This window comes from Pundamilia nyererei, unplaced genomic scaffold (assembly GCF_000239375.1).
Source record: "Pundamilia nyererei isolate P.nyererei 1_Seehausen unplaced genomic scaffold, PunNye1.0 scaffold00171, whole genome shotgun sequence".
NCBI classification, from domain to species: Eukaryota; Metazoa; Chordata; class Actinopteri; order Cichliformes; family Cichlidae; genus Pundamilia; species Pundamilia nyererei.
The window spans coordinates 967,289-976,350 of NW_005187572.1; positions in this window are offsets into that span (position 1 = coordinate 967,289).

A 9,062-nucleotide genomic window follows, 5' to 3' on the forward strand; every position below is an offset into this window, starting at 1 on the left:
TACGTAGAGGCCACGACTGAGAACAGGAATCTGCACATAGTAATTAACACCACCCAAAACATAACTGGCTGCCCTCTGCCACCCCTGGAGGCCATCACCAGAACCTCCTGTCTCAGAAAAACCTGGGCCATCACAGGTGACCCCTCGCACACACCCTGTCCACAAGCACTTTGACCCGCTGCCTTCTGACTGGCGCCTCAGGTCAATCACATCCCACACCTCTAGACTCAGAAACAGCTTCTTCCCCTGGGCCATTCAGACTGTTAACAAACACCGACACACCCCACCGGTGTCCACCCACCCACCAATCTAAGTCTTTTCTGTGCACTACATCCAAGCACTTTGTTCTTTAATGTGTGTCTTTCTCATGTTTTGTATATATTTCTTCCGTTTCTTATTTATTTCTGCTGTCACCCATAATGTTATTATCACCCATAATTCTGTTGTACATGCACAATGACAATAAAAGGCTATTCCATCTATCTATTGTATTCTATTGTAGAAACTATCAAAGATGCACGATTTCTATTTCATTGAGTGATTTCTAGTATTTGTAGAAGTTAGTTATTTGTTCTTTAGTTCGGATTAGCAGACATGTGTGTGTCTGCAGTGGTTGCCACTATTTCTTTAAAGCAAGAAGGTTGTGGTTTCAAATCCCCCATCCAGCCAGGGCCTTTCCATGTTTTGCTGTCTGCGTGGATGCTCTCTAAGCACTCTGGCTTCCTGCCACATGCAGTTAGTGGACTTAGGTTCACTGGTGGTTCTGAATTGCCCAGAAAAAGGCAAAGAAAAGCAAACGCAGCTGCGACCAAAACACTAACATGGATGGTGTTGCAGACATCATCTAACAGACTGTAGACTGGGTTCAATGTGCATCTGTGGACAATAAACAAAAGATCATCTTAAGCTTAGTTAAATAAAATCAGCCATGTTCAGCTTCAGGTTTGATCCGCTGTAAACTCACAGCTCGCTGCTGGATCCATGTTTTCCTTGAGTGCTAATAAAACAACAGTCCACAAATCATACTTTTACCAAGATCAGCTGTTAACACCAGAATAAAATGTGCAAAGTTAGAATAATGTTTTCTTCTTTATTAGACATGATGTGTGGCAGCCTGAAGGAAAAAAACCTGAACATCTGAAGAAACATTTCTATCCTGAAGGAAGCACAGGTCTGTGGCCTCATGGATTTTAAACAACTGAGAGTAGGAATGTTCCATTCTGATTGATATGATTGCATTGCTTATCTGTTGCACAAAAAATGTTGAATAGTACGGGTAGGTGTTGATCTTGGCAGTAATGGTGGTAAACTCCTGGATAAACAGAAACTATAAACACATTTTATTTTCATTTTCACAGCAGTTGCCAAGAGCCTTCTTTTAAAACTTGTGAATAGGCTCCAATTCCCATGAAGCCTGTTTGTTCTTATACAGACATGTATCCAAACACATCAATGCTTCATTTAAATTATGTCCAATTACTTCAACTAGAGGCAATTGGCAGATGTTTTGCTGTTAATAAATGCAGGGGTAGGTCCTGTTCAGTGTCCCTTACCTTTCAGTGTGATCAGGAAAAGTATTTCACTCTGAAATAATTCACATTATTCCAGGTTTTCAATGAATTACTGACAAGAATTCCTTGCAGGCAAATTCGTTGCAAGGAAAAAAGAAAACACAGATGAAATCCAGATATGGTTCTCTCAGAAGGTTTTAGAAGGTGCAAATGCGTGCAAGTATACACTCCTACTCGATGCCTAAACAAACAAGATTAAATGTTGGGTTAAAATGACAAGGAAGTTTAGCTCTGGACCAACACGACTGGAGTTAGACACACAAGAGCTTAAAGTAAGAATCGAGTGAATGCCTGTAATGTGAAAACGGTCGCTTGTAAAAATGCAGGTTTAACAGTTATCGCTGTGATCTGGAGTTCACCTCTGATGAAGCAGCTTTCAGCCACACGCTGTGACTCTGAAGGCTCGAGTTAAGCGTCCTGGCGTCTGTCATCGTGTAAAACTGAAAAGCAGCAGATGCTGCTGAAGCAGAAGGTGAACATGAAACGGTACATATGTTTATTCTAACTTTATTAAACTGTCAGATTTAACTCTGTCCATAAAACTTTATTTGCCCTGCTTTATCATCTAATTTACTGCAAATGGGAGGATAATGATAAAAATGTAAATCATGTTGTATTAAATAAGAATTTAAAGTAGTGACTTAAAGCACAACCTCCTTAGTAAATGTTTACATCATAGATCAGGTGAGCAAAGATGTTTTTGCAGCGAGAGCAGACGAACAGAAAGAACGCAGGTTTAAGCTACCTCTGCATTAGCTTCCCTTTTCTGTGCGTTTTCAGCTCACTGGTTTGACCTCCTAAGACCCGAACTCTTTCATGGCATTTTTAATTTCTCTTTGCTATTTGGGCGGATTAGGGCCTGATGAATGTAAAAACAAAGAATTACCTGTTTTTGTTCTTTTACCTTTATTTTGTTTCTGAGAAAAATTCATGTTAAATTTCGATAGAACAGTGGCAGTATAATGTCCTTGTTAGTGGATATCAGACCCTTGTAGAGCAAATTTAGCATTTTGGTCTAAACAACCCAAAATCTGATGCCCACATATGTGGACGCCAAGTCCTAGGAGGTTAATTTGACATGTAATTATTTGCTGTTTTAATGTCAGTCTTGGTGCTCTAGGCAGGTTAGATTCAGGCGGGTAAAATAGACAGAAATGATAACATCTGGCACCTTCTTCACAAAAAGTCCAAAACAAACAACCAACAGAATTCTGGCAGAAACACTCACGCAAGGAAGGATAACAGACGATGTGATAAAGGACAAAGGGAAGACACACATAAATGCAAAACACGGGTTATCATAAGACTACCAAAATAAACAGAAATCAGCACACGGGGAAACACTGAAGCAACAAGTCTGTGAAGGTTCTCAGTCATCCAGGTCATCGTAGTCTAAAGAGCTTGGAAAGAAAAGCGTCTGGACTTCCTTAAGTTGCTTGAAGACGTTTCACCTCTCATCCTAGAAGCTTCTTCAGTTCAGAGCTGAAGGTCAGGAAGCTCAGAGCGAATGATGCATTCGCCCCACTCTGTCCTGCTTGGTGCTGTTTCATACCAGGTGCAGATGTTTCCCGTCAGGGTGCTCTTGGTGGTGCAGGAGATAGCCTCAAGATTAGAACAATATTAGACCATCAGAGCAACTGCACATCTGTTGACTTTTACTCAAATCAAGAACTTTTTTTTGCATGAACCTAACAAAGGTGTGGACATAATTAAATAAAAAAACAAATCAAGTAACTATAAAACTAAGTCCGCATGAACTCAGAGCATCACGGTGGACTTGAACCCCAGTCTCATAGATTCAAGTTTGTCCTTTAACCAGTTCACGGACCCCTGATCCCCTGCGATGTGAGCGCTGCCGCTTAAATCAAATGAGCCACACTTCAGTATTTTCTCTTTTTTTTTTTTTTACCTCCACAGAATCTGTGACATCACAAATACCCCCGATTGATCGGTTGCAATGAGGGGCCTGGAGCAGCGTCACCATCACTGTGATATACGCCACATCAGTATTCTTTATGGTTTGGTTCGGCCTTTCAGCTCTACACGAGTAATCTATAGATATTAAAGCATTGATAGTGGTGCCAACTTCCTGCTTACAGTTTGGATAAGGAGCCTTCCTGTCTCAGCAAGTCATTTGCACATTGTGAAATTAATCAGTTCTTAACTGAAGAAGCTTCTTGGATGAGAGGTGAAGCATCTTCAAACAACTTAAAGAAATCCAGCTTTTATTTCCAAGCACTTTAGACCACTGAAGGAACAAATACACACTAAATATTAACAGGGGGTATAACCAGAATGCAGGAGGAACAGAGTACTGATGAAAAAGCATGAACGTTTTATAAAATGAGCACAACTCCTCGTTTTCAAAGACAAATAAAACTGCAGGTTCTAAGACCAGAAACCTTACACAGCTAATTGCTGTCCACATAGGAGACAGCTGCTTTTATAATAAGCTCATATGTGCAGTGTTTACAGCTTGTTGGCTGTCCTAATGGTCACTAAATAACCATTTATTGAAGGATTTAGCTATATTTAGGTCTTAAACTGAAGGTAGTTTAAGAGTTTTTTCATGAGGGTTAGAAATTAAACAGATGAGATTAAATTAATGGTTGATGGTAAATTACAGCTAATCTTACTGTAGTCTAAGTCTTATCACTGGTCTCTCAAGTGGGTGATAAAGTCAAGTGGAACTACATAAAATATATTTTTCAGGCCTCAGTCATTCAGTTTCCCCCCTCATGATATTAAAATCATTATCATTGTTGTCAGTGTTTTTGTGCTTTTTCCAGTTTGTCAAATCCTTCCCTCTAGTGGTCAAATCACAAGGAGAAAAGAAGTGGCTAAATGTGAGTAAAATATATATTTAAACGCGCCCCTGTGTCCTGGGCTAAACAGCTGAAATATACTCAGTATACTAGACCCCGTTCACTCAACTAAACACATACATAAACATGCCAAAGCCGAACTTGAGTGAAGTGAGAAAGCCTCTGCAGTTTGACAGGTACCTGCCATCCAGCATACTCTCTGACCCCACAGCCTCCCGGGAACTCCTTTGAGCTCCCGGCTCTGACTTGTTCGAGACGTTTGAGATATTTGCCCAACCTTTTTTTCTACGCAACCATAAATGACAGCCAACAGTGGCACGCCTAGTCTAATTGTTTTGTGAGAAGCAAACACACTGTAACCCTGGGGTGCTTTATGAATGTCAAACAAAGTGCGATGAAGATAATTGTTTTTCAGGCTCTTTTAAAAATCTATATTATACAAATATTTAAAGAATTTAATACTTTGTCCCTTCAGGTTGTTTCCACTCAATTTATTCCTTGTCCTCGGAGACGCTTGTTTCATGTCTTGATTCCTCACGTCTCATTAATGTGTAAGAATGAGACTGCTGTGACATTGACAATATATGTTAACGACAAACGACTGATTAAAGATGTTCTGCTCACTTTCCTGCTCTGTTGGGAGGAGCCACCTTGCCCAGTGCGTGACAAAACGATCAAGCTGTTCCCTTCAATCATCCTCACTGTTATGAACTTGTGCATGTCACATTTGTTGGCTTAGCAGCCGTGAAATGTATGGCATGATGCATTTCTGGTCGTTACCACATTGTTTCCAGTGCTTCCAGTGGTTTGATCCGCGTTTATGTCTAAGGTGTGAAGGGCTTAACTTGTGCTCGTTCTGCTTCTGACACTGTGTGAGTGCTGGAACGCGTGAAGAAACCACACCACTCAATTACAGATGATTAAAAGCTCTTTATGCATAACGTGTTAGTTGTAAATTACTGGGATCAAACATAACAAAAACCTGCTCTTATTCTGCATTCCCATGAATTCATGAGGTATCTGAGTCAGATTGTTCCACGTCAAACTGGCAAAAACCATTAATTTCACAATGTGCAAATGACAAGCTGAGACAGGAAGGCTCCTTATCCAAACTGTAAGCAGGAAGTTGGCACCACTATCAATGCTTTAATATCTACAGATTACTCGTGTAGAACTGAAAGGCCGAACCAAACCATAAAGATTACTGATGTGGCGTATATCACAGTGATGGTGCTGCTCCAGGCCGATCATAGCAAACGATCAATCAGGGGTATTCGTGATGTCACAGATTCCATGAGGGGGTGGAAAAATACTGAAGTGTGGCTCATTCGATTTAAGCGACAGCGCTCACATTGCAAGGGCATCGTGAACTGGTTAAAGGACAAACTTGAATGTAAGAGATTACAAGATGACCAACCTCAGCAACAGAACCACTCTCACCATCGAAGTGCGTTTGCTTTTGGAACTGTGTCTTCATTCCACCTACTTCAAGGGTCAGTCCTACAGGCAGAAACATGGGTGTGCCGTGGGCTCCCCAGTTTCACCCATCGTGGCCATTTTGTACATGGAAGAAGTGGAAAAGAGGGCTTTGCTTTCCTACCCTGGAACACCACCAAGCCATTGGTTCAGGTATGTGGATGACACCTGGGTGAAAATCAAATCTCAGGACGTACCACATTTCACAGATCACATTAACTCGGTGGACTGACACATCAAATTCACCAGGGAGGATATGAAAAGTGGCAGGTTAGCCTTCTTACACTGTGTCTAGATGTCCCCCATCAGTAATGGGGGGACATCTGCCAGGGAGGCAGAAGAACGGCACATCAAGAAGGCCCTGAGTAAATGTGGTTATCCCAGCTGGACTTTTGTCAAAGCTGGGAAGGCGCCTAAAGAAAGCTCCAGCCGATCCAGGAGAGAAGAACAACCGCTGCCTAAGTGAAAACCTGTAGTGATGTGTCAGGAGCATTGGAGCAGTTGAGACGCATTTTTTCTAAACACCAGGTCTCTGTGGCTTTTAAAACCCAAAACACGCTGCGCCAAAAATTGGTTCACCCCAAGTATCCGGTCCCCCGACACAAACAGAGTAACATAGTGTACGCTGTTAAGTGCAGGAGGATTGGCAGGATTTATACATCGGGGAACCAACAACCTCTGGCGAAGCGGATGGCACAACACAGAAGAGCCACCTCGTCAGGCCAGGACTCTGCAGTCTATTTACACCTACAGGCCAGTGGACACTCTTTCAGTGATGAGGATGTAACATCCTGGACAAGGAGGAATGCTGGTTTGAGGGCGGAGTCAAGGAGGGCATTTACGTGAAATGGGAAAGACCATCTCTGAATTGAGGAGGGGGCCTAAGGGTACATCTGTCACCATCTTACAATGCTGTGATTACAGCCATTCCCCAACTCTCTGTGAATGGGACTCATGGACATTGATCAGTGGTAGTTGATCAATCGTCATGAGAATTTGCATAATTATGATTAAGGAACTGACCTCCCAGCCCATTGTTCCTTCAGCGGGCTGGTTTCAGTCATTATGCAAATGTACTGTTTATAAGATTGAAACCTGCAGTCAGCTGAGACTGAAGACGTCACCTGGATGAGTGACGAAACGTTTCTCCCACAAAACGCTGCGTCCAGATGAACAGAATCAACTTTTGGAGGTTTTTAGTGGAATTATCTGAAGAATAGCACAGTTTGTCTGTTCAACATGTTTGTGCTTCAGTTTTAGTGAGTGAAATTCCGGTTTTTATTAGTCTGTTAATTAGCACTCACTAGCAGCTAAGTGCGTGCGTATGATGCCCATGGACAGTAACTGAATGCAGCAATATATCCCTAGCGCTCCACCATCGAGGTTAAAAGGATTCGAATAGTGTCCTAAAAGTGCTGGCTGCTGCTTAGAGGGAAAATACAAACACAATTACCTGAAAGATGTCTAAACTTTCTGCAGAGGTGAGACGACCTGGTCTCCTGTTGTGTTGTCCTTTACATTAGTCATTTGGCATTGTGGAAATGAAAACATTTCTTAGTGAAGCTTTAAACAGCACAATGATTGATAATAGTGATTTGAGTAGAAACATACTTTATGGTGCCTGAGCGAGCGGTTTACAGGTATAAATAAAAGCCAACACAGGTTAAAGTATAACTGTTGTGTACTTTATACCACAAGTAAAAGCACATGACACACGCTTTAGCTGAACATAACCCCTACAGCAGAGTCTGGTGGAGTTTATGCGAAGTTAATCCTTTCTGTAGTTTTGGACTTAGCCCACAATAGTCTCTAAATCAGATCTGAAGTGACTGTTGTGGTGATACCGTGTATGAACAAAAACTGTTGGCACTGAGTTGGTTTTAAGCAGTAATTACGAAACAAAGGATGAAAGGTATTGTGTGTTTATAACAGGTTCCTTCTGTTTTTTCTGTCAGACACGTTTAGCAAAAGGCTCATGAAAATGAGGGATCACATGAAGAAGGATCAAAGAGCTGTTGCCGCCCCTCCTCCCTCGAAGGAAACAGAGGTCGAGGAATGCGAAGAGGCAAAGTTCATGTTCGTGAGACTGTTTGGTGGTAAACTCATAATCCGGGGTGGATTTGTTTTGTTTTTCACTCTCTTTTTGGGCAGTGTCCACCTCTAACGCCTCCACCTTTTCTCCTTAAATTTGTGTAACAAGTTAACACCTGCTTAAACCCATCAGTTAAATGCAGTGCAATAAAAAAACACATCTTGGATGTCTGAGGGAGCAACACGGCATCCAGAAACAGGCTCGATGGCATTCCCCCGTCACGCTTGCAGCAAAAATCATCTGTCACAGACACCCAAAGCAGAGCCACCTTCTACGCCCTAAGAGCGTTTTTTTTTTATCATGGAAAGTTTTTGCTTTTTTGTTTCCTGGATTTCAACTGACTATCATAGTTGCTGCTCTCCTGCCAATCCATCTTACTGACAGGGTGTGGGAGTGCAATGACAGTAAGTGTCCTGGCATACAAGTCTGGCATTGTTTAGTTAGACAGCGTGCTTTGTGTGTGTGCGTTTAATTATTAAAATCTACACAGCTCATGTCCTGTTACAGACTTATTCTCCTTCTCTTGCTCTTTCACTCTTTATATCAGATTTTTTGTTCTCTGTACATGAACCCATTTCCTGTCTTTTCTGGCCACGCTGATAGATAACCACAACACCCACAACCATCAGTGAAGCCACATGAAAAAGTCAGAGATAAAGAATGAAAGTCTAGACAGAGACAATATTAGGTTGCAGCAACACAAAGAAGCTCAGATGTGTGTAATAGTAGCCCCACATCCTTTCTCTTAGCAAAACATGCTTGTTTTGCCTGGCAAGCAAATCCAGACAGCTCAAGTATTTGCAAATCCGCAAACAAGGCTCTTTGAAAACAAAAAAAGGTGTCCAGGTATAGTGAAACGTTCATCTTCCTAAAAATAGATTCATCTTTGTGAGCCATTTTTAATGTAGCAGACCTTAAAGTGATACGAGTAAGTGACAGAAAAGGGAAAAAACCCTGCTCTTCTCTAAAAGTCCCAAAAATAGAGCCCAAGAAATAAAACACAAGGTCGTTTAATTTCATGCACTTTTCTTACATCTCCTGCTCTGTCTCTGCAAACTTGCGATCCTTGAGACCTCAGAATTAGGGAGACATTCAGGG